The sequence below is a fragment of the Pleurodeles waltl genome, chromosome 3_1 (assembly GCF_031143425.1).
Source record: "Pleurodeles waltl isolate 20211129_DDA chromosome 3_1, aPleWal1.hap1.20221129, whole genome shotgun sequence".
NCBI classification, from domain to species: domain Eukaryota; kingdom Metazoa; phylum Chordata; class Amphibia; order Caudata; family Salamandridae; genus Pleurodeles; species Pleurodeles waltl.
In genome coordinates this window covers 1,661,389,077-1,661,415,664 of record NC_090440.1, presented here as the reverse complement: position 1 = coordinate 1,661,415,664, position 26,588 = coordinate 1,661,389,077, and the positions used below count along the sequence as shown (strand labels likewise).

General features: G+C 44.6%; 1 long non-coding RNA gene across 1 annotated transcript in view; it reads right to left on the bottom strand.

Annotated features, from left to right (window-relative positions):
* The window catches only part of LOC138283398 (uncharacterized), a 194,733-nt gene that overhangs the window by 40,789 nt on the left and 127,356 nt on the right, over positions 1-26,588 (bottom strand). The window contains exon 3 of the long non-coding RNA XR_011201236.1: positions 26,456-26,526. This is a non-coding gene — a long non-coding RNA (uncharacterized lncRNA). The remainder of the gene's footprint in view (positions 1-26,455; positions 26,527-26,588) is intronic.

Below are 26,588 nucleotides of genomic sequence, written 5' to 3'. Positions count from 1 at the left end.
ACCACATTATCGCCGACCGCTGGTGTCAAAATTACCCCCTAAGTATCCCATTGGAGCACTTGACTCTCTTGGGGTAGTAAAGCAAAGCAGTACAAGGCCTACTCAGGAGAGGTAGTGTGGAGTGGTGCCCCCAACTCACTGGTAACCCCCAATAACACTCAATGAATCTGTAAGGAAACAGAGTTTTCGCAGGCGTCCCCCAACATTTGTGTTCATTTGAACTATTAACTGCTGTTGTTTTTATTCTGTAAGTGCACTGCAGCCTGCTGTTCATACCTCAGTGACAGCGTTCAGTCCTTTTGCAAAAGTTATGGTGAATTGAATGTCTCCAATTGGCAAGTACTGACATACATATAAGTCCCCAGAATATGGTCCCCAGGATTTCCAGGGCATTTAAATCAGAGTGTTCCCACAGGGCTGCAATAATGGTTGTGCCACCCCGTGTGTTTGAGAAAGTGAAAACATGGCCACCTGCCTGCTAAGGCAGACTGAAAAGGTAGTGTTACACTGCAAGTTCAATATTACCATTACTGTTAATGGAAAAGCCACCCTATCTCTTAAAAATATATTTAAGTCTCTCCTAATGAAAGCCTTTTGAGCCCTATGGCAGGGAGCTCTATTTTATTAAGTAAGACATATATTTTTTTGATATGTTTTAACAGCAACACTTCCAAGTTGTCATTTTGCTGTGGATAAAGTTAGTAACCCCATTGGCTAACACAGGGTTATTGGTTGGCATCCCAACCCGGCTAACTCCTGAATGTGACTACCTGACTGGGTCATGTAAGGTGTCCAATTAATCATAGCATTAAATGCGATGTGATGGTCAAGTTGACATTTATGTCAAGTTTACCCCCTTCTGTGCCCAGGACGTAATGGTTACGTCCTGAGGCAAAGTGCTCGTGTGCCCAGGACGTAACCATTATGTCCTGGGCACAGAGCCCAGAGGGAGCGCTAGCGCTCTCTCTGTGGGGTTCTCCCCCCACCCTCCCAAAGCAGGGATGGAAGGGGAAGCCCTTCCCCTTACACCCCTCCACCCCCCCTGTGACGTCAGCGCGCGATCACACGCTGATTGTCACAGAGGCCTCCTCCCATCGCGCTGGAAGCTCAACCCATTTCAAGGTGCAGCTCATTTATTGGCTCTGGGTACCTAGAGTTCTTGATGAAACTACAAGCCCTATATATCCACGCAACCAGAAGAGTCCAGCTGATGTAACAGTATATTGCTTTTAAAAATCTGGCATCGCAGGAAAAAGTTACAGAGTAAAACGTGGGAAAAAATGGCTGGTTTTTTTAACCTAAATTTCAATATTTTTTTATTTCAGCTGTTATTTTCTATAGGAAACACTTGTGGAATGTACACAAATGACCCCTTGCTGAATTCAGAATTGTGTCTACTTTCCGGAAATGTTTAGCTTTCTGGGATCCAGGATTGGTTTCTCACCCATTTTGGTCACTAACTGGAAGGAGGCTGAAAGCACAAAAAATAGTAAAAATGGGGTATGTCCCAGTAAAATGTCAAAATTGTATTGAAAAATTGGATTTTCCGATTCAAGTGTGCCTGTTCCTGAAAGCTGGGAAGATGGTGATCTTGCCACCGCAAACTTTTTGTTGATGCCATTTTCAGGGAAAAAACCATGAGCTGCCTTCTGCAGCCCTTTTTTCCTATTTTTTGAAAAAAACAAAATGTTCACTGTATTTTGGCTAATTTCTTGGTCTCCTTCAGGGGAACCCACAAAGTCTGGGTACCTCTAGTATCCCTATGATGTTGGAAAAAAAGTACGCAAATTTGACGTGGCTAACTTATGTGAACAAAACGTTATGAGGGCCTAAGCGCGAACTGCCCCAAATAGCCCAAAAAAGGCTCTGCACAGGAGGGGGAAAAGGCCTGGCAGCGAAGGGGTTAAAGTTAAGCAACTATTAGAAAGTTGCCACTCTGTGCCTCTGCTAGTCCATTGGGCTTATAAAGGTCCTGGCACACAGACAGCATTCTGACAACCTGGAGAGATGTGTGAATGACTCCCAGACTCAGGAACAAAGACAGTTACCACAGAGTGAGTTGTGAACTCCTCCCCCAGATTGGCCACTCGGGGGTTAGCAAATGGTGATAAACCTCCAAACAGGCTGTCTTTTATTCCTGTAGACAGCTTGCTGTCAGGGACAGAGAGCTCAAACCCAGTGTCAGAATTGGTTTTCCTGTGGGTGTGCGCCCCCTAGGTAGCAAACCTCTGGGGTGGGCTACAATGCCCCTGATGACCAGAGAAAGGTCGTGCCATCTTGGAAGGGGCAAGAATGTTTCACTCTGGGATAGCCAGATGCCACACCAGACAGGGACTCCATCACCCAAGAGCAGGGGGACCACTAGCCCATTGGCTAGTGATCACATTTTCCTCTCAGGGCATTTTCCTAGGATAAATATAGCACCCCGACACCCTAGACTTTAGTACACCATGGATCTGAAAAGAAGATGAAAGGAAGACCATTTTACAGCCATTGGAGGCACACAAAGAGAGGCTGCAACATTGGTGTGACTGCACCTGCTGCACTTTGAGCTAGTAGAGTTTGGACCCTGTCTAAATTTCCTGGCTCAGGGAAAAGTTGTTTCCCAACCCCAGATTGAAGCAGTGACTCCAAGGGTCAGTTGGCTGGTCCCCTGAATCAGCCCTATAGACATTAAAGCTGTAAGAACCCACATTGTCAAGTTGATAGCCACCGTGGAATTTTTGCTGCTACCGTATGCCTGGCTCTTCAAGGGACTTACCCAAGATAGCCAAAAGTTGCACCCATATCTGCTGGACATGTGGGTGTTGTCTGTACTCTGATTCGTCACAACCAAAAGATACTAGCCCCCACCAAATGTTTGCAGCTTAACCACTATATTGGAAGAACCAAGGGCCAGGTTTGAATTTCTTAAATATAGAATTTTAAGAAATCGCTATTTAAGAAATGCAAAATGGGATGTATGAAAATTGCGAGTTGGTAATAGCGATTTCTTTAAATTCCCACTCGCTATCACCGAATCGCAATTAGGGAATGGGACTCCATTCAACCCTATGGGCCTGCAGGGCCATAGGTGCGAATGGTTTTGCATTACCTAATTTGCGAATTCCAGTTAGGAATTTGCGAATTAGGTAATGCAATCCCAGGGTGCTGGTGGCCACAGGCCCCCACTGGTGCACCCCAAATTTTCTTTTGCAGACTAGGGGCATGTGTGCGCTACATGACATTTTTTTAAAATGCATTTAGAATGCATTCTTAAAAATTGCACATGCTTACCACCAAATTTGATTTGGTGGTAATTGCAGTTCCTAAATGTCCAATTCGAATTTAGGAAATGCTTGATACATGTGCTTTGGAAATCACAAAAAGGTATTCCCTGTTTGCGATTTCCTATTTAGAGAATCACAATTTGCGATTCTCTAAATGGAGTCGCAATTAAAGGGAATCGCTATTTTAGTGATTCCTTGAAATTGCATTGCGAATGCCTTTCACAAATCCTGAAAGGCATTTTTGCTTTTGCAAACTGTCGAATTTTGCGATTCGCACCGTTTGCAAATGCAGAGTTGTTTGATACATCAGGCCCAAAGGCCTGCCGCAGCAGTACTTCTACCAGTGCAAAGAGAACATCGTGGACCCCAAGATCCATGGTAAAGTCACCCCACCTCACCTGTGGACTGAGGACTCACCCAGAATTGAACCCCATCAACCACAGAGCATCAGGAGCATCCTTTGCGTGCATCCCTCAACGTCAGGACCACCCCGTTGTCGTCTATGACGGTTGTCCTGTAAAGCTCAGATTTTGCTTTAAAGATGCTCTGGTGGTCAGGTAACTGCCCGAAGTATCCTTAATGGCCTCCTAGACCTGTGTCCTGCCAGATCTGGTTGCCCAACTCAGATCATAGTTGCCATACAAAGGGCCATATTTATAATCCCCTAGTGCCACCTTGTGCCACATTACCGTCATTATTTGTGATGTTAATGTGGCTCAACGAGGCAGAAATTCCAGTGCCATATTTACAGAATGGCGTAATGCATGCATTGTGCCACTCTGTAACCCTTTGCGCTACATTATGCCTGTGCTAGGTATAATGTATGCAAAGGGGACATTCCCCCATTAGGAGGGCCGAACAAATGGCGCAAGGAAGCAGGCATTAAAAGGGGGCTTCCATTATTTAGAATGGGTCCTACCTACTCTGCAGGAGGAGCACCAACATTATGGCGCTACTCCTGCAGAGTACATCAATAGCGTCCCACTGAATTATGCTATTGCCCCCACCCTGCGCCACGGTGTGCCATATTTTAAATACGTCACACACATGGTGACGGTAGGGGGTGCTAAGGGGTGCACTCGGTGCAGCGCCACTTTCTATAAATCTGCCCCTAACTCTTTCAAACTTTTCAAAAGTTTACAAACATTTTGTTGCCCAATGTTTGTTTGCGGTTGATATAAAAATTATTTAATGTTTTAAACAAATCATATCTCCAGAACCCTCCAGTTGATTTTGATGATCAAGGACTCTAAAAATTCACAAAGATATGCTACATTTTTAGAAACTGTTGTTGTGTCATTTTCTTGTTGTGTGACTTCCTTATTTGGATGTTTGGTGCTGTTAAATGCTTTACACATTGTTCCTTTGCTAAGCCTTACTGCTGGCAGCCACAGCTACCCAGGGTTGAGCATAAGGTTGAGTAAATGTACCTGCCTGGTCCCAAGATGTTATTTGAAAGTGTTCTGCACAATAAAGCCCCAGAGCCATATCATGTAGTAAACCTAAATCCTCACAGAATTATTGTCTAGCCAATAAAAAGGAAAAGCGCTTTATCTGATATACACACGCTACTAAACACTTTGCATTAATTTACAAATATCTACAAGTAGGTGGATGGAAATAACTTTGATGACACCTGACGAAGGGTTGACATCCCAGAAAGCCATAACCATAAATCATAGAACTCCTAAACATGTGCATAGACACAATATCATAGGGGACAATTACAACAAGCCAGGCCTACCGGTTTTGTCAAGATGTCACCACTATAATAAAAGTAGAAACATTTCATAATCCACCTTTGCAACATCACTGAAATCAATGGTGATAGAACCAACGTTCAATACTATTGAATGGAATATAAAACCTTGCATTATCAATCATCAACACTGTCAATAACGCATTAGATTGAATAACATGTTGCTGAGTTTTACTTCAGCCTTTACACTGATAATGAACAGGGGGCCTCACACCCCAGAGTCTATGTGCAAAAGAAAAATGTTCATGAGTGCTTAGTAAACCAAAGCAAACTATCCTGGGTTCATCCATGTTTGGCCTGGTGAAATTTAAATAACGACAACTTAATTTGTGTAATTTGAGGAATTTCATGTTACTCTTCTTATGCAAATTTCCTCTTTTTACCACTTTACATAATTATGACTCACTCACAATAAAAATGTAATGCTAGTGGTGCATGCGCACCACAGGACCAACAGAACACGAATGGCTATTGGTTAATGCTGCTTTTGTTCAAATTCTTCCTTGTGCTAATAATTGATAAAAGGGCACATTTCAGGCTAAAATATAGCGTCAAATGACAGATTTGCGTTTCACATAATTACACAGAATTTCATGTAGTTTTGCAGATGTTTTGCATAATTACATGAAAGCAAATTTTGCACACCCCCAATCCATATATCCCACTGGGAGACTAAGTGCACGTTTTGGGAAAAACTCTGCTGGGGGCTTCTGCACCTCTTGCAGCCCATCAAACACACTCTTTGGGTCACTGGTGATGCACCTGCCTTTCCTGAGGCACCACAAGGAGCAATAAGCAAACTGATGAGCACTTGAAGGGTCTAATGGAAAGCAACTCACTTGAGACCCAAATATTTAATAAGCAGTTTTCGCTATGGGTGTTTTTCTCGATCTGCAACCTCTAGCTCCTGTGGCACCTGCAGCTTCCCTCACCATCGCACAGCCTCCAGGAAGCACATATGGGAGTCAGCTTGGTTCTCCTCCCCTGCCTGCACGGGAACCAATAACCTGTTCACCTGCCCCTCCCCCCCAAGACATGAGCACAAGGGGGTGGGAGAGGCACCTGGCTCTACTCTCAGAACTCTAGCCTGAACGTAGGAGTCAAAGGGCTGTCTTCTTTATTTCCTGAGGATTGGGCCGCCCAGAGGTCCATGCAAATCTTATGGTGCGTGGTGACACTCTAAGGCCTTGTGTCAACCCAAGAGCATTGGCCTCAGGGGCAGGGATTTCTCAAGGGGGCACACAAACCTCTCTTCATAAAAGAAATTATAGAAGATGTTTTCAACCCTCATACCCTTGAGAACCCTACTGGTATTTTCAACCTCAGCAGCAGAGTGCACCATGCTCTTTTTCACACTCAATCCTCTCAGGGGAACACGCTTTTAACAGTGACTTCTCTGACAGGATAGAGCTGATTCTCATAATTAAGGGCCTGATTACTTGTTTGGTGGTCAGACCGCCAGTCTGCCACAGCGGTGACCCCAAGTACACCACCGAGTTGGCTGTCTTCCGCACACCCGGTTACAATGCATGCAGCTGGAAATGCTGACCGCAGTGATGGAGTGTGGCCCGCTAGTGAAACGGCAGACTGCAATGTTGGCTATATGTACTCCATCATCATCAATGCAGCATGTTCCTGTCAACCAGATTACAAAAACATAGTGGCAGTGGCGGTACCCTTGCGTCTGCCCCTGATGGTTATAGACCTCCGTGGAACGCGCTTTGCATTGCACCAGAACAGTGACCATTGCATGGAGAGAAATACAACACACCTTATGACCAACTCCATAGTGGAAACAACTCAAAATCACACTACAAGCACACTCCATTCCAGACCATGATTCTTTGCCTCTCCAATGCGGCACAGCCATTTCTGACAGTGCATCTTGTACAGAGAAGGCAGGCCTAATGTTCCAAACCCATCCATATTACTGCTTACCACACACCTTGCTAGCACCCTTTTTTATCACCCCTTTTTGTGGATTTTTTACTTTTTTTATTACACTGTCACTCTAGCCTAGGGACATGTCACAGCCCAAAAATCCATGTTTTTCTGAGGCAGAGTTGGCAGTCATGATGGATTAAATCATAACAGTAGAGCCACAATTGCTTCGAGCCAGAGTCCAAATTACAACTTTCAGTCAAAAAAAGGGAAATGTGGTCCAGAACAGTAGACAAGGTGAATGCAGAAAGCACCACCTTGTGCATACAGGAGGAAATTAGGAAGATGTAGTGTAACAGGGAGACAACTGTTACAGACAGTAACAAGTGAGATGGCTTAAGACCGCTAGGACAGTAACCCAGGGGAACTATTGAAAGTGTTACGTCGGTATGCACATCAGAGTATACCAACATCTCATATACGGCATGGGGCATTGAAGGAGGAGGGCTGAGAGAGAGGGACGAGGAAAACAGTAAAAGAAGATGCAGATGAGAGAGACAGAACAATCAAGCCAATCAACCAGGCAGGACACTGGACAAAAAGGACTGAGTGGGACCGATAGTCCAGAATCCTAAGAAAAGCGAAGCAGGGGAGGCAGAAAGGCCAGGAGCAGTCTGGGAAAACCTGCAGGGAAAAGTGGAACAGGTGAAGGGACCCAACACCGTCCCTGGAGTTACGTGGCTCTCCCAGGTATGGGACCGCTTACGGGGTCGGGTTTTCAGCATATCATGAGACGGGAGGGAAGAAGCATCAAGAGGGAAAAGAAGGGAGGGTAAACAGCAGGAAGTAGCAACCACCTCACAGATATTCTGCACAGAGGTGACGGTTTGGGGAGGATGGTCATTTAGCACCTGAAAATAAATAAAAGAAAAGGATTGCACAACTGTGTGTCCCTTCCCCTTTTTCCTTACACACAGAGTCTCTCCCCTCTTTCCCCCCTCTTTTTATTTGCATGCACATAACTAGAAATAACACTTACCTGATCTTCGCGTCTAAAGAAAACCAAAGGTACTAAATTAAAAATCAGACCTGTAGGACAAAATATGTAGCAGTAATAAGACACAATAAAAGGAGACATTGAAACCTCGTCCAAAGTGATTGTTGTGAGTGTGTTGAGTAGAAAGAAACCATTTAAGGGAAAAAGAAAAACCCCAGAGAGCACCCCTCCGTGGTCACCCTGTGACAGCGGTTTCAGAAGTGGGATTTGCTGGAAGGGGGCCATGGAGACCAAGCCATCACTGGAGGACATGATAACCCAACTAGTAGAAGAACAACAACACTTACAATTAGCGTTAGAGGAACAGGCGAATGAGGCACAACAGGACGCTACAGAGTGCACTAAAAAGTCAAGCCATGCTCATCACTAATAATAAACTGATGCACGAGTCTGCCCTACAAAAGCTAACAAATACAATTGCCAGTACAAGGGTTCACCCAAACGTTCCAAGTTCAGTACTAGAGAAATATCAGGAGGGAGAAGAGACAATGCCTTTTGTACTAATTTTGGATGAATAGCCACCTCAGCTAATTGACCACAAGACAGATGAGGACAGTATGTGGCACCGCTTTTGAAGGGGACCTTACAAGCTGCTTATCAAGCTGTTAATCCGGGTGGGATCATTCCATATGGGGAAGTCAAGAAGGCTATACTGGAAAGAGTGGGGTTTGATACAGAACATTACCAGGTAAAATTCCGTAGATACAAAAATAGAACACATCAGAGAATCCAAGAGCCCTCTTTTATAGGGTACAAGATGTCAGACTGTGATGGATGAAACCAGCTGAAAATACCAAAGACAACATTATACAGACCATATTATTAGAACAATACCTTGAGGCCCTTCCTGGAAGCATGAGAAACTGGATCAAACAACATCCTGATGTACCAGTATCTACTGCCATAGAGTTGGCCTGCGCCTTTCATAGAGCACCTGAATTCACAGTGACCCCAACCAAGGTGACAACATATTCTTGGAGGAATAGCCCCCTTCAGAAACCTAAAGTGAAAACTCCTATGGAGAGTAGCCTAGCAGTACAATTACCAACTAAAGAACTCAGCCAAACTCCTCAATGCTATAACTGTGCTAAGTGGGGACACATCGCCCGCAACTGCCCTCAAAAGCTCCCTACCCCAGAATCAATAGAAATAGGGTTGATGTAGGGTACAGTCTTATGGTCCAGTGGGAAAACCCCACAGTATGTAAAAACTATGAAGGTGAACAGGACTACCGCAGGGCTTTAATGGACTCTAGGTGTAGATAGTCAGTGGTTGGTACAAACAGGGTGTCCGTAGACCAGTGGCTAGACGGAGAGACAGTGGTTATAACCTGTATACACGTGGATAGCAAGATCTACCCAGTGGCTTAGATAATGATAGATTGGAAGAAAAGAGAATCAGAGTAGGTGGTATCCCAAAATTGGTAGAAGATATAATAATATGTACAGACTATCCAGATTTTAAGGAGCTGTTGACAAACACCCGTCCTCATAATCCAGAGGCCAGCTGGTTGGCTGCCACCCCTTTTTCCACTAAGTATATTGAAGAGGGTAAGACCAAACAACTATTAAACCAACAACAAAAAGAGAGTAAAGAATAGACAAACCCCTGACCAACTTCCTTCTCTTTCTACAGGAAAAAAAGTCCTATCTACCCCAGGATGATTCAGAGTATGTCAGAGGGAGGACCCCTTTCTGAAACACACATGGGCCTCCGCTGTCCCCCATGTAACAGGGCAGGTGGGTCCCTATTTTCTCATGAATAATGGGTTGTTATATCAAGTCATACAATCAAAGGGAAATCTAAAAACCCAACTTGTCATTTCTACCCCATTCGCCCACAGGTACTACATCTGGCACATAGTCAGTTGGGTGGGGGCCATTACGGTAGGGAAAAAACAGAAGAATACCTTTTATGCCGCTTCTATTGGCCTGTTTTTTTTTCATACATAAGGAACTTCTGTAACAGCTGTCCAAAATGTCAGTTGGTGAATCCATCCACCCACCCCAAGGCACCACTACATCCCTTACCTATTATTGATGTACCTTTTTCAAGAGCGGGTATAGATTTGATGGGCCCCCTTTTGACATCATCGAGGGGGTACCAATATATTAGTGTTAGTAGATTATGCTACTTGGTACCTCAAAGCAATACCCCTCACCAGCATGACCACCAAAGCCATAGCTCACAATATCAGATTCTTTTCTGGGGTGGAGTTCCCTCAAGAACTCCTCACAGATCACGCCACTCCTTTCATGTCACGTCTCATGTCATGGATATGTCAACTCCTAGGTATTAAACAGATACGCATCTCTGTTTATCACCCACAAACAGAAAGGTGGAAAGATATAATAGAACCAAGAAAACCCTCCTCAAAAAACCCATTTCGGAGTCTGGACGTGATTGGGATAAAAAGCTCTCCCTGATTCTCTATGCAGTTAGAACCTACGTACAATCATCCACAGGACATTGCCCTTTTGAGCTGGTCTTTGGCCTGCAACCGAGGACTCTCTTAGACATGGCAGCCAAGCAATGGGAGGAGAAACAAGATGAGGGACAGGATATACTAGAGTATACCTAACAGTTGGAAGGTAACCTTCACACAGTATGGGAAGAACACACATCGAAGAAGCCTAAGGATGACAGAAAAAACAGGTATGACCAAGGAAAGAAAATTAGAGAATTATCCATCAGTAGTAAAGCTTTAATATTGCTGAACACAAATTAGTAGCTAAATGGGAAGACCTGTATCAAGTAGTGGAAAAGATCACCCCGGTTACAACTAGATTGGAAATCCCTCGCACCTCAAGAAAAGGCCAAATATATCACATTAACATCATTAAAGCATGGGAGGAAAGGGAATCCATGCCGATCAAGGATACATCCGCCCTCATAATTACTAATACAAAACCCTTAGACATCCCCCATTACCCATGAAAGATGATGTATAGGAAACCCTGCCCCTATGGGACCGGATTTGTCAGAAACACAGAGGGCTCAAATAACAGGTCTCATAAAAGAATATCAAGGGGTGTTGTTGAAGATCCTGGGGAGAACATCCTTAGTACAACATAACATCAGAACTGAGTGAGGAAAAATAGTACGCCTAAAACCTTATCAGATCCCTGAGGCCCGAACACAAGTAGTGGAAAAGGAGGTACAGGAGTTGTTACAGGGAGGCATCATAGAACCTTCAACTAGTCCATGGTGTTCCCCTGTGGTCCTGGTACCAAAACCAAATGGGTCTATCCGGTTCCATATTGATTTTCACCAGTTGAACGCCATATTTAGCTTTGACACATATCCAATGCCTCATGGAGACAAGTTGATTGAACAACTAGACCACCCAGCAATTAAAGAAAAGACGGCATTTGCCATACTCGCCAGGCTTTATCATTTCACAGTCTTACCTTTTGGGTTAGATGGGGCCCCAGCAAAGTTTCAATACCTCATGGATACCCTGCTGAAGCCTCATAGGGAATACGCAGCAGCATACCTAGACAACATTGTCATTCACAGCCACACTTGGGAACAACACCTTGAATGGCTTTCAACCATTTTACAGACTCTGAAAGAAGCGATTTGACCTCCAACCCAGAAAAATGCAAGAGTTCCCAAGGCTCTATTAACTATCTGGGGTATGTCATAGAGAAGGGCAATATATGACCACAACTGGAAAAAGTAGAAGCAATCAGAAGGATCCTGCATCCCCAAACAATGTGTGAAATTCAATCCTTCCTGGGATTAGTAGGGTACTATAGAAGGTTTATTACTCTACCCACGTGACCCCATTAACCAACCTATTGGCAAAACACAAACCAAACAAGATACCTACCTAAACCGCATCTCAGTACTACTGCTATCACTCAAATAGTTTCTATCTACTAGCTCAGTGTTATAACGACAAGATTTCACTAAGCCTTTCACACTACAAACTGATACCTCAGATCAAGGATTAGGAGCTGTACTTTCTCAGCCGGATGAGGTGGGTGAGCTTCACCCTGTGATATATATCAGTAGAAAACTAATGTCCAGGGAGAAACACTATCCGATCCCTGAGAAGGAATGTCTGGCCATTAAATGGGCTTTAGAAGCCCTACAATATTAACTTTTGGGCCGTTCCTATACGCTTATAAGAGATCACGCCCTTTGACTTGGTTGGTACACCATAAATACACCAACCTGAGAGTTTTGCGGTGGTTCTAATCCCTCCAACCTTTCTCATTTCAGATTCGGCATGCACCAGGTACCAAACAAGTCAATGCGGACTTCCTCTCAAGGCATCCAATAGACTCATGGCCCAGGCAGCCAGTCACAGGGGAAAGCAAATGTACCGGGGAGACAACCGTTACAGACGTAGTAACGAGTGAGACCGCCCCAAGACCGCTAGGACAGTACCCCAGGGGAACTATTGAAAGTGTTACGTCAGCAAGCACATCGGAGTATGCCAGCGTCTCCCATACGGCACAGGACACGGAAGGAGGAGGGCTGAGTGAGAGGGATGAGGAAGACATTAAAGAAGACGCGGAAGAGAGAGACAGAGAAATGAAGCCAATCGACCATGCGGGACACTGGACGACCAGGACCAAGTGGGACCGACAGTTCAGACGCTTGAGAAGACTGAAGCAGGGGAAGCAGAAAGTCCAGGAGCAGTCCAGGAAACCCGGCAGGGAAAAGCCAGAACAGGCAAAGGGACCAGCCACTCCCTTATCCTCCCCTCTTCCTGGCTTCCAAATGTTCGCATGTTTTCTGGGTGTGCCGACACAATGCAAAGGGAAAAAACAAGTAATTTGCATTTCAAGAATAGTGTATGTATGCTTATATCCTTGTACCAATGTTATGTTAGTGTTTATGTGTTATGTTATGTTAATTTTTTTATTCTCTGCATCATCACCAACGGTTTCTTGGAGATGTGGAGTGAATTGCTGGCAATTGAGAAGAAAGAATTACGATTCGGAATAGGCCACATTTTAGTACTTTTCTAAATAAACTATAATTAGTATGTGACTGTAGAGAGAAAAGGAGAGAATTCTGGCTTGATGGGGTCGTAAAGGGAAAACTGCGGCCACCCATTTCAACTTTCTTGAACCTGGGGACAGCCATCAAAGATGCAGATGAAGAGAGAAGTGCCTGCCCCAGACAGTAGTTGCTTAATCTTCTTCTTACAACTTGAACTCCCGAAAGGAACTAAGGCTTTGAAGGTAAAACAGCAGATCTTGAATTTGATACTATATTCCACGGGCAACCAATGAATTCTCTAAGCATGGGAGAGGTATGTGAATACCTCTGTGTTCCATAAATCAATCTAACTGCTTCATTCTGAAGCAATTGTAGTCTATGAATCAACTTTTCGGGTGGCCTGTTATAGGAAATTTGCATAGTCTTCTAAATAACCATTTTGAATGCTTGGCTTGAGAGAAACAGCATTGTTTTTAACCTTGATCAACATTAGTATGAAGGAAGAGGTTACAGCACTAATAGGGTCAGCTCACCATCCATGATGACTCTAAGGCTGTTTGGTTGGTGCTTGGGAGTGGGATTCAGACCCAACTCAGTAGGCTGTTCTTATTGCATAAAGTCATTATTTTGGATTTATTGGTCATCTGCTCCCAAATATACCACATAGTGATTTGAAAGTTTTCTTGGGAGGCAGTAGGACCCACCAGCCCAAAAAAGATCTGGGAATCATCTGCAGAGTTATATAAAATGTAATTTCTATTCCCAAGTTCTTTGATGAAAGGCCTGGTGGTTATAAAGGAGATCCCTGAATCACCCCACATTCAACTTCAGTTGAAAGATCTTTGGAACAGGACAGCTTTTAGATGATTTATCATTCCTTTAGGCCTCACCAAAGAACAGTCTAACCTTTCCATTAAGTTAATGATGATAAAGACATTGGTAACTCCAATGGGAGGCTAAAGGGAATAAGAAGTGGGCCCCTTGTGGTTGCCTCTGGGTGAAAGGCAAGTGAGTGGATTTGCTGTAGGCCACATAATTATGAAGAGGCCAATAACTCGTTACCGGTCCCAATTTGAATTCCAAAGCACTTGTAATCACCTCCAAAGTAGTTTGATTCTATCCTCGGCTCCAGGTCAGGAGTGTTCTAGAATCTAGGACTCCACCTACCTAATAATCATTTACTGCACTTTTGACCAACATTATGAATTGTGAGATTCACAACATATAAATGCACAATTCCGTTGCATTGGTGATGGTTTTCTAAAATTTTGATAATGAAACAAGTACTTCTAATATAATATTAGGTGGCTTCTTTCTTAGTGTAACAATGGAAAAAACACACTTATATAGATACCCTACATTCTACAGATTATTCCCCAAACTAAGGTGTAAGAAGTCAAAAATGTTTCTGTTCTGCGATCAGAGCCCTGATTGCCCCTACTCCTGGCAATTTTACTCATCTGTTCGGTCAACATGAATCACTGCAGTCATTTTGTTCCAGCAGCTAGGAACTCTGGACAGACAAAAAACCCAGAGCAATTCAATTTGCGGTGCATAGTTGTCCTGTAATAATCTGTACAAAGCTCACAAAATGCTCATGTTCCTGGTGTGTAAGAAAGGCCGGCCCATTTTGAAAATGCTGGTTGGAATGCATACTAGCTGCACCGTACAACTTTTAATGATATATAGAAATTACGAACATACTAAATTATTTCATTTCCATTTGTCCTCTGCCCGTAGTAGAGTGGAGGAGGTGGGCTGCTGAGGACAACAGAAGTCTGTGCCTGTGGGTATGCAACTAAAATAAAACCACATGGCTCAGTACAGCATTCTTGGATAAACAATTTGGAGGAGCATTAGGCTTGAAAGGAGACTTTGAGAACTAATCAATGGTATGGATGAGCATCTAACTGAGCAATCCTGCCCATTTTATGAATGAGGGAGGGAAGAACCTGTGATTTTATGATTGGATGGGAAGGCTTCTTTGAAGAGACTTGAAAGTTATCTAATTAGGTAGTTCCTGTTGGTGGAGACTTATCCAAAGTTTGGGGTCCCACAATTTGGACTGACTTTGCATCTACTACTGAACCTTCTGACAAATTGATCCTTATTAACTCTGAGATCAATTAAAGCATTGCATCATTTTGAGAATATTGAGATCAGCTCCTATAAATCACAGGCTCTATGAAAAGGCTCAGATTTGGAAGAGGTTGACTTAGTTACCAAAGGCATCCACAAAGCATATCTTACTCTTTGATGTAAGAATCTTAAATTCCTGCAGATCTTTGAGGATGAAATTAAAGATGCTGTTTTTCCAGAAATTATACTGTGTAGGAAATTGTGGGTATTATTTGCAAAGGGTCTGAGTCCTTCACAGTTAATACGTTCACAACTTCCTTGTTACTGGGAACTAAGGTCCTCATCACAACATTGGCAGTAAAAACCGCCTACCGCCGTGGCAATGGCCGCCAAAAGACCGTCCCTGCAGCTACCAGCCGTCCACCATATTATCACCACAGCCAGATTTCCACCACAAGAAGGGCGGAAATCTGGCTGTGGCCATACTGGCGGATGGTGGTAAGGTAGCACTGCTACCACAAGCAGCGCCACACCAGTAGTCAGTCGCCAGCCGTATTATGAGAAATAATACAGCCTGGCGGTGTTCTACTGGCTGGCACTGCTGGCGGTAGCAGCGCCCAATCCCGTCTCCTGCCAGAAGACCATCCGGATCAAGGTAAGTCGGGTCTCCGACAGGGAGGGGGGTGGGGGTGTTGTGTGTGAGTGTGGGGGTGTGTGCATGTAAGTGGGTGCCTGATTGCGGGTGTGTGTTGAGTGTTGATTGTGTGCGTGAATGTATAGAAGTGTGAGTGCGTGTATGGTGAGAAATCATAATGCTGTATGTTTGGAAGTGTGTGCGGATGTGTGTGTGAATGGATGTATGCATGCATGTATGTATGTGTGAAGGAGTGTGTGTATGCATGTATGTGTGTGTGTGTGTGTGTGTGTGTGTGAAGGGGGAGCATGGATGTGGGGAGGTGTTATGCCATTAATTGTGTTTGACCAATGACTTTGTGTTTTACCACTGCACATATTAGTTGTTCAATGTTCACCAGTAGCACATTACATGTTGTATTCAGATTAGCTGCCTGTTGGCTTTAACATGGCATTAGACATTATATTCTGTATTCAGTTTAGCTGCCTATTGGCTTTAACGTGGCATTAGACATTACATTTTGTATTCAGTATAGCTGCCTATTGGCTTTAATGTGGAGTTCAACATTGCAGTTGAGACATTGCAGATGAGCTGTGTTTTTCCACATGATAGACCAAGCTGTGTTTAACGTGATAAGAGAGCGTATATTTTGCGTTTACCTCTCTATTCCGTCTGGGAACGAGCAAAGTTTGGAGACTTGGCCACTCTCCAGACTCTTGTTCGGTTCCCACACTGAGCCAGCATGTTTCGACTATGCGGCCTGTTAGCAGGCTTTTTAAGGTGGCACTGGGCAGCAGCGAGGTGGAATTTTCCAGGACTTCAGTCAGGAGCAGACGTCTCCTGCCTGACCTCCCGTTTGGGTGGAAAATCTCTTTCTCGCAGTTGAACAGGAGTCATCAACTTGCAGGCATAAGAAAGATGAAGCAGAGTGATAGGCCCTACGGTGATGAAATTTTGACTTTTATTCTTTGCTTTGAAGTTATGCTATAATATAATCACATGTATTTGCTGTGTACATTGCAATTGAGAAGTACTTTGATATATTTTGCTTTCATTGCTGTGACTACTTTTAAATGTGTGCTTCCAGCCTACTAATCTCGTCTCTCAGGAACCTTGTGGTGAAGTAATAATAATAAATGTCTTCTTTAAACTAAGAAGTGCATTCCAGAGAAGTTTTGTCAGCTCAGTCATATGATAATGAAAGCAAAACAGAAGGTGTGGGGTTTGGAGAGGTAGAGGGTGGGGGCTCTTTGGAGAGGTAGGGAGAGTGGGGGCCCCCTATCAGTGACAAGGAAGGAATTCCCTGTCACTGATATGGCCTACCGCCATAGTTTTCGTGGTGTTATGAACGCCACGAAAACCATGGTGGCAGGCGGGGTCATAATCCTGCTGGCGGCACAATGGCGGCCGCCGGGCTGAAGATGGTTATCTTTAGCCTGGTGGCTGCTACCGTCATGGCGGTCGGAGGGGTACGAAGTTAACTCGCCAATATCATAATGTGGTGTAAGTACTGCCAGCCTGTTGGCGGTACTACCACCACATTATCGCCGACCGCTGGTGTTAAAATTACCCCCTAAGTATCCCATTGGAGCACTTGACTCTCTTGGGGTAGTAAAGCAAAGCAGTACAAGGCCTACTCAGGAGAGGTAGTGTGGAGTGGTGCCCCCAACTCACTGGTAACCCCCAATAACACTCAATGAATCTGTAAGGAAACAGAGTTTTCGCAGGCGTCCCCCAACATTTGTGTTCATTTGAACTATTAACTGCTGTTGTTTTTATTCTGTAAGTGCACTGCAGCCTGCTGTTCATACCTCAGTGACAGCGTTCAGTCCTTTTGCAAAAGTTATGGTGAATTGAATGTCTCCAATTGGCAAGTACTGACATACATATAAGTCCCCAGAATATGGTCCCCAGGATTTCCAGGGCATTTAAATCAGAGTGTTCCCACAGGGCTGCAATAATGGTTGTGCCACCCCGTGTGTTTGAGAAAGTGAAAACATGGCCACCTGCCTGCTAAGGCAGACTGAAAAGGTAGTGTTACACTGCAAGTTCAATATTACCATTACTGTTAATGGAAAAGCCACCCTATCTCTTAAAAATATATTTAAGTCTCTCCTAATGAAAGCCTTTTGAGCCCTATGGCAGGGAGCTCTATTTTATTAAGTAAGACATATATTTTTTTGATATGTTTTAACAGCAACACTTCCAAGTTGTCATTTTGCTGTGGATAAAGTTAGTAACCCCATTGGCTAACACAGGGTTATTGGTTGGCATCCCAACCCGGCTAACTCCTGAATGTGACTACCTGACTGGGTCATGTAAGGTGTCCAATTAATCATAGCATTAAATGCGATGTGATGGTCAAGTTGACATTTATGTCAAGTTTACCCCCTTCTGTGCCCAGGACGTAATGGTTACGTCCTGAGGCAAAGTGCTCGTGTGCCCAGGACGTAACCATTATGTCCTGGGCACAGAGCCCAGAGGGAGCGCTAGCGCTCTCTCTGTGGGGTTCTCCCCCCACCCTCCCAAAGCAGGGATGGAAGGGGAAGCCCTTCCCCTTACACCCCTCCACCCCCCCTGTGACGTCAGCGCGCGATCACACGCTGATTGTCACAGAGGCCTCCTCCCATCGCGCTGGAAGCTCAACCCATTTCAAGGTGCAGCTCATTTATTGGCTCTGGGTAACTAGAGTTCTTGATGAAACTACAAGCCCTATATATCCACGCAACCAGAAGAGTCCAGCTGATGTAACAGTATATTGCTTTTAAAAATCTGGCATCGCAGGAAAAAGTTACAGAGTAAAACGTGGGAAAAAATGGCTGGTTTTTTTAACCTAAATTTCAATATTTTTTTATTTCAGCTGTTATTTTCTATAGGAAACACTTGTGGAATGTACACAAATGACCCCTTGCTGAATTCAGAATTGTGTCTACTTTCCGGAAATGTTTAGCTTTCTGGGATCCAGGATTGGTTTCTCACCCATTTTGGTCACTAACTGGAAGGAGGCTGAAAGCACAAAAAATAGTAAAAATGGGGTATGTCCCAGTAAAATGTCAAAATTGTATTGAAAAATTGGATTTTCCGATTCAAGTGTGCCTGTTCCTGAAAGCTGGGAAGATGGTGATCTTGCCACCGCAAACCTTTTGTTGATGCCATTTTCAGGGAAAAAACCATGAGCTGCCTTCTGCAGCCCTTTTTTCCTATTTTTTGAAAAAAACAAAATGTTCACTGTATTTTGGCTAATTTCTTGGTCTCCTTCAGGGGAACCCACAAAGTCTGGGTACCTCTAGTATCCCTATGATGTTGGAAAAAAAGTACGCAAATTTGACGTGGCTAACTTATGTGAACAAAAAGTTATGAGGGCCTAAGCGCGAACTGCCCCAAATAGCCCAAAAAAGGCTCTGCACAGGAGGGGCTAAAATATAGCGTCAAATGACAGATTTGCGTTTCACATAATTACACAGAATTTCATGTAGTTTTGCAGATGTTTTGCATAATTACATGAAAGCAAATTTTGCACACCCCCAATCCATATATCCCACTGGGAGACTAAGTGCACGTTTTGGGAAAAACTCTGCTGGGGGCTTCTGCACCTCTTGCAGTCCATCAAACACACTCTTTGGGTCACTGGTGATGCACCTGCCTTTCCTGAGGCACCACAAGGAGCAATAAGCAAACTGATGAGCACTTGAAGGGTCTAATGGAAAGCAACTCACTTGAGACCCAAATATTTAATAAGCAGTTTTCGCTATGGGTGTTTTTCTCGATCTGCAACCTCTAGCTCCTGTGGCACCTGCAGCTTCCCTCACCATCGCACAGCCTCCAGGAAGCACATATGGGAGTCAGCTTGGTTCTCCTCCCCTGCCTGCACGGGAACCAATAACCTGTTCACCTGCCCCTCCCCCCCAAGACATGAGCACAAGGGGGTGGGAGAGGCACCTGGCTCTACTCTCAGAACTCTAGCCTGAACGTAGGAGTCAAAGGGCTGTCTTCTTTATTTCCTGAGGATTGGGCGCCCCGAGGTCCATGCAAATCTTATGGTGCGTGGTGACACTCTAAGGCCTTGTGTCAACCCAAGAGCATTGGCCTCAGGGGCAGGGATTTCTCAAGGGGGCACACAAACCTCTCTTCATAAAAGAAATTGTAGAAGATGTTTTCAACCCTCATACCCTTGAGAACCCTACTGGTATTTTCAACCTCAGCAGCAGAGTGCACCATGCTCTTTTTCACACTCAATCCTCTCAGGGGAACACGCTTTTAACAGTGACTTCTCTGACAGGATAGAGCTGATTCTCATAATTAAGGGCCTGATTACTTGTTTGGTGGTCAGACCGCCAGTCTGCCACAGCGGTGACCCCAAGTACACCACCGAGTTGGCAGTCTTCCGCACACCCGGTTACAATGCATGCAGCTGGAAATGCTGACCGCAGTGATGGAGTGTGGCCCGCTAGTGAAACGGCAGACTGCAATGTTGGCTATATGTACTCCATCATCATCAATGCAGCATGTTCCTGTCAACCAGATTACAAAAACATAGTGGCAGTGGCGGTACCCTTGCGTCTGCCCCTGATGGTTATAGACCTCCGTGGAACGCGCTTTGCATTGCACCAGAACAGTGACCATTGCATGGAGAGAAATACAACACACCTTATGACCAACTCCATAGTGGAAACAACTCAAAATCACACTACAAGCACACTCCATTCCAGACCATGATTCTTTGCCTCTCCAATGCGGCACAGCCATTTCTGACAGTGCATCTTGTACAGAGAAGGCAGGCCTAATGTTCCAAACCCATCCATATTACTGCTTACCACACACCTTGCTAGCACCCTTTTTTATCACCCCTTTTTGTGGATTTTTTACTTTTTTTATTACACTGTCACTCTAGCCTAGGGACATGTCACAGCCCAAAAATCCATGTTTTTCTGAGGCAGAGTTGGCAGTCATGATGGATTAAATCATAACAGTAGAGCCACAATTGCTTCGAGCCCGAGTCCAAATTACAACTTTCAGTCAAAAAAAGGGAAATGTGGTCCAGAACAGTAGACAAGGTGAATGCAGAAAGCACCACCTTGTGCATACAGGAGGAAATTAGGAAGATGTAGTGTAACAGGGAGACAACTGTTACAGACAGTAACAAGTGAGATGGCTTAAGACCGCTAGGACAGTAACCCAGGGGAACTATTGAAAGTGTTACGTCGGTATGCACATCAGAGTATACCAACATCTCATATACGGCATGGGGCATTGAAGGAGGAGGGCTGAGAGAGAGGGACGAGGAAAACAGTAAAAGAAGATGCAGATGAGAGAGACAGAACAATCAAGCCAATCAACCAGGCAGGACACTGGACAAAAAGGACTGAGTGGGACCGATAGTCCAGAATCCTAAGAAAAGCGAAGCAGGGGAGGCAGAAAGGCCAGGAGCAGTCTGGGAAAACCTGCAGGGAAAAGCGGAACAGGTGAAGGGACCCAACACCGTCCCTGGAGTTACGTGGCTCTCCCAGGTATGGGACCGCTTACGGGGTCGGGTTTTCAGCATATCATGAGACGGGAGGGAAGAAGCATCAAGAGGGAAAAGAAGGGAGGGTAAACAGCAGGAAGTAGCAACCACCTCACAGATATTCTGCACAGAGGTGACGGTTTGGGGAGGATGGTCATTTAGCACCTGAAAATAAATAAAAGAAAAGGATTGCACAACTGTGTGTCCCTTCCCCTTTTTCCTTACACACAGAGTCTCTCCCCTCTTTCCCCCTCTTTTTATTTGCATGCACATAACTAGAAATAACACTTACCTGATCTTCGCGTCTAAAGAAAACCAAAGGTACTAAATTAAAAATCAGACCTGTAGGACAAAATATGTAGCAGTAATAAGACACAATAAAAGGAGACATTGAAACCTCGTCCAAAGTGATTGTTGTGAGTGTGTTGAGTAGAAAGAAACCATTTAAGGGAAAAAGAAAAACCCCAGAGAGCACCCCTCCGTGGTCACCCTGTGACAGCGGTTTCAGAAGTGGGATTTGCTGGAAGGGGGCCATGGAGACCAAGCCATCACTGGAGGACATGATAACCCAACTAGTAGAAGAACAAAAACACTTACAATTAGCGTTAGAGGAACAGGCGAATGAGGCACAACAGGACGCTACAGAGTGCACTAAAAAGTCAAGCCATGCTCATCACTAATAATAAACTGGTGCACGAGTCTGCCCTACAAAAGCTAACAAATACAATTGCCAGTACAAGGGTTCACCCAAACGTTCCAAGTTCAGTACTACAGAAATATCAGGAGGGAGAAGAGAGAATGCCTTTTGTACTAATTTTGGATGAATAGCCACCTCAGCTAATTGACCACAAGACAGATGAGGACAGTATGTGGCACCGCTTTTGAAGGGGACCTTACAAGCTGCTTATCAAGCTGTTAATCCGGGTGGGATCATTCCATATGGGGAAGTCAAGAAGGCTATACTGGAAAGAGTGGGGTTTGATACAGAACATTACCAGGTAAAATTCCGTAGATACAAAAATAGAACACATCAGAGAATCCAAGAGCCCTCTTTTATAGGGTACAAGATGTCAGACTGTGATGGATGAAACCAGCTGAAAATACCAAAGACAACATTATACAGACCATATTATTAGAACAATACCTTGAGGCCCTTCCTGGAAGCATGAGAAACTGGATCAAACAACATCCTGATGTACCAGTATCTACTGCCATAGAGTTGGCCTGCGCCTTTCATAGAGCACCTGAATTCACAGTGACCCCAACCAAGGTGACAACATATTCTTGGAGGAATAGCCCCCTTCAGAAACCTAAAGTGAAAACTCCTATGGAGAGTAGCCTAGCAGTACAATTACCAACTAAAGAACTCAGCCAAACTCCTCAATGCTATAACTGTGCTAAGTGGGGACACATCGCCCGCAACTGCCCTCAAAAGCTCCCTACCCCAGAATCAATAGAAATAGGGTTGATGTAGGGTACAGTCTTATGGTCCAGTGGGAAAACCCCACAGTATGTAAAAACTATGAAGGTGAACAGGACTACCGCAGGGCTTTAATGGACTCTAGGTGTAGATAGTCAGTGGTTGGTACAAACAGGGTGTCCGTAGACCAGTGGCTAGACGGAGAGACAGTGGTTATAACCTGTATACACGTGGATAGCAAGATCTACCCAGTGGCTTAGATAATGATAGATTGGAAGAAAAGAGAATCAGAGTAGGTGGTATCCCAAAATTGGTAGAAGATATAATAATATGTACAGACTATCCAGATTTTAAGGAGCTGTTGACAAACACCCGTCCTCATAATCCAGAGGCCAGCTGGTTGGCTGCCACCCCTTTTTCCACTAAGTATATTGAAGAGGGTAAGACCAAACAACTATTAAACCAACAACAAAAGAGAGTAAAGAATAGACAAACCCCTGACCAACTTCCTTCTCTTTCTACAGGAAAAAAAGTCCTATCTACCCCAGGATGATTCAGAGTATGTCAGAGGGAGGACCCCTTTCTGAAACACACATGGGCCTCCCCTGTCCCCCATGTAACAGGGCAGGTGGGTCCCTATTTTCTCATGAATAATGGGTTGTTATATCAAGTCATACAATCAAAGGGAAATCTAAAAACCCAACTTGTCATTTCTACCCCATTCGCCCACAGGTACTACATCTGGCACATAGTCAGTTGGGTGGGGGCCATTACGGTAGGGAAAAAACAGAAGAATACCTTTTATGCCGCTTCTATTGGCCTGTTTTTTTTTCATACATAAGGAACTTCTGTAACAGCTGTCCAAAATGTCAGTTGGTGAATCCATCCACCCACCCCAAGGCACCACTACATCCCTTACCTATTATTGATGTACCTTTTTCAAGAGCGGGTATAGATTTGATGGGCCCCCTTTTGACATCATCGAGGGGGTACCAATATATTAGTGTTAGTAGATTATGCTACTTGGTACCTCAAAGCAATACCCCTCACCAGCATGACCACCAAAGCCATAGCTCACAATATCAGATTCTTTTCTGGGGTGGAGTTCCCTCAAGAACTCCTCACAGATCACGCCACTCCTTTCATGTCACGTCTCATGTCATGGATATGTCAACTCCTAGGTATTAAACAGATACGCATCTCTGTTTATCACCCACAAACAGAAAGGTGGAAAGATATAATAGAACCAAGAAAACCCTCCTCAAAAAACCCATTTCGGAGTCTGGACGTGATTGGGATAAAAAGCTCTCCCTGGTTCTCTATGCAGTTAGAACCTACGTACAATCATCCACAGGACATAGCCCTTTTGAGCTGGTCTTTGGCCTGCAACCGAGGACTCTCTTAGACATGGCAGCCAAGCAATGGGAGGAGAAACAAGATGAGGGACAGGATATACTAGAGTATACCTAACAGTTGGAAGGTAACCTTCACACAGTATGGGAAGAACACACATCGAAGAAGCCTAAGGATGACAGAAAAAACAGGTATGACCAAGGAAAGAAAATTAGAGAATTATCCATCAGTAGTAAAGCTTTAATATTGCTGAACACAAATTAGTAGCTAAATGGGAAGACCTGTATCAAGTAGTGGAAAAGATCACCCCGGTTATAACTAGATTGGAAATCCCTCGCACCTCAAGAAAAGGCCAAATATATCACATTAACATCATTAAAGCATGGGAGGAAAGGGAATCCATGCCTATCAAGGATACATCCACCCTCATAATTACTAATACAAAACCCTTAGACATCCCCCATTACCCATGAAAGATGATGTATAGGAAACCCTGCCCCTATGGGACCGGATTTGTCAGAAACACAGAGAGCTCAAATAACAGGTCTCATAAAAGAATATCAAGGGGTGTTGTTGAAGATCCTGGGGAGAACATCCTTAGTACAACATAACATCAGAACTGAGTGAGGAAAAATAGTACGCCTAAAACCTTATCAGATCCCTGAGGCCCGAACACAAGTAGTGGAAAAGGAGGTACAGGAGTTGTTACAGGGAGGCATCATAGAACCTTCAACTAGTCCATGGTGTTCCCCTGTGGTCCTGGTACCAAAACCAAATGGGTCTATCCGGTTCCATATTGATTTTCACCAGTTGAACGCCATATTTAGCTTTGACACATATCCAATGCCTCATGGAGACAAGTTGATTGAACAACTAGACCACCCAGCAATTAAAGAAAAGACGGCATTTGCCATACTCGCCAGGCTTTATCATTTCACAGTCTTACCTTTTGGGTTAGATGGGGCCCCAGCAAAGTTTCAATACCTCATGGATACCCTGCTGAAGCCTCATAGGGAATACGCAGCAGCATACCTAGACAACATTGTCATTCACAGCCACACTTGGGAACAACACCTTGAATGGCTTTCAACCATTTTACAGACTCTGAAAGAAGCGATTTGACCTCCAACCCAGAAAAATGCAAGAGTTCCCAAGGCTCTATTAACTATCTGGGGTATGTCATAGAGAAGGGCAATATATGACCACAACTGGAAAAAGTAGAAGCAATCAGAAGGATCCTGCATCCCCAAACAATGTGTGAAATTCAATCCTTCCTGGGATTAGTAGGGTACTATAGAAGGTTTATTACTCTACCCACGTGACCCCATTAACCAACCTATTGGCAAAACACAAACCAAACAAGATACCTACCTAAACCGCATCTCAGTACTACTGCTATCACTCAAATAGTTTCTATCTACTAGCTCAGTGTTATAACGACAAGATTTCACTAAGCCTTTCACACTACAAACTGATACCTCAGATCAAGGATTAGGAGCTGTACTTTCTCAGCCGGATGAGGTGGGTGAGCTTCACCCTGTGATATATATCAGTAGAAAACTAATGTCCAGGGAGAAACACTATCCGATCCCTGAGAAGGAATGTCTGGCCATTAAATGGGCTTTAGAAGCCCTACAATATTAACTTTTGGGCCGTTCCTATACGCTTATAAGAGATCACGCCCTTTGACTTGGTTGGTACACCATAAATACACCAACCTGAGAGTTTTGCGGTGGTTCTAATCCCTCCAACCTTTCTCATTTCAGATTCGGCATGCACCAGGTACCAAACAAGTCAATGCGGACTTCCTCTCAAGGCATCCAATAGACTCATGGCCCAGGCAGCCAGTCACAGGGGAAAGCAAATGTACCGGGGAGACAACCGTTACAGACGTAGTAACGAGTGAGACCGCCCCAAGACCGCTAGGACAGTACCCCAGGGGAACTATTGAAAGTGTTACGTCAGCAAGCACATCGGAGTATGCCAGCGTCTCCCATACGGCACAGGACACGGAAGGAGGAGGGCTGAGTGAGAGGGATGAGGAAGACATTAAAGAAGACGCGGAAGAGAGAGACAGAGAAATGAAGCCAATCGACCATGCGGGACACTGGACGACCAGGACCAAGTGGGACCGACAGTTCAGACGCTTGAGAAGACTGAAGCAGGGGAAGCAGAAAGTCCAGGAGCAGTCCAGGAAACCCGGCAGGGAAAAGCCAGAACAGGCAAAGGGACCAGCCACTCCCTGGAGGGACATGGCTCCCCCAGGTACGGGACTGCTCACGCAGTCGGGTGTTCGGCATATCACGAGACAGGGAAAGGAAGAAGGATCAAGAGGGAAGAGAAGGGAAGTAGCAACCACCTCACAGATATCCTGCATGGAGGTGCCGGTTTGGGGAGCAAGGACATTTAGTACCTGAAGATAAGCAAAAAAAAAAGGATTGCACAAGGGTGTGTCCCTTCCCCTTTTTCCTTACACACAGATTCTCCCCTTCTTTCCTCCCCCTTTTCATTTGCATGCACATAACCAGTAATAACACTTACCTGGGCCTTGCCTCTGTTTCTTCCTCCTCCGAGCACCTGGCAGTGACATTCCTGGAAGGTGGGAGAAATTCCTGGAAAGACAGAGAACAAAGAGGCGTAAAGAAAACCAAAGGGACTAAATCAACAATCAGAC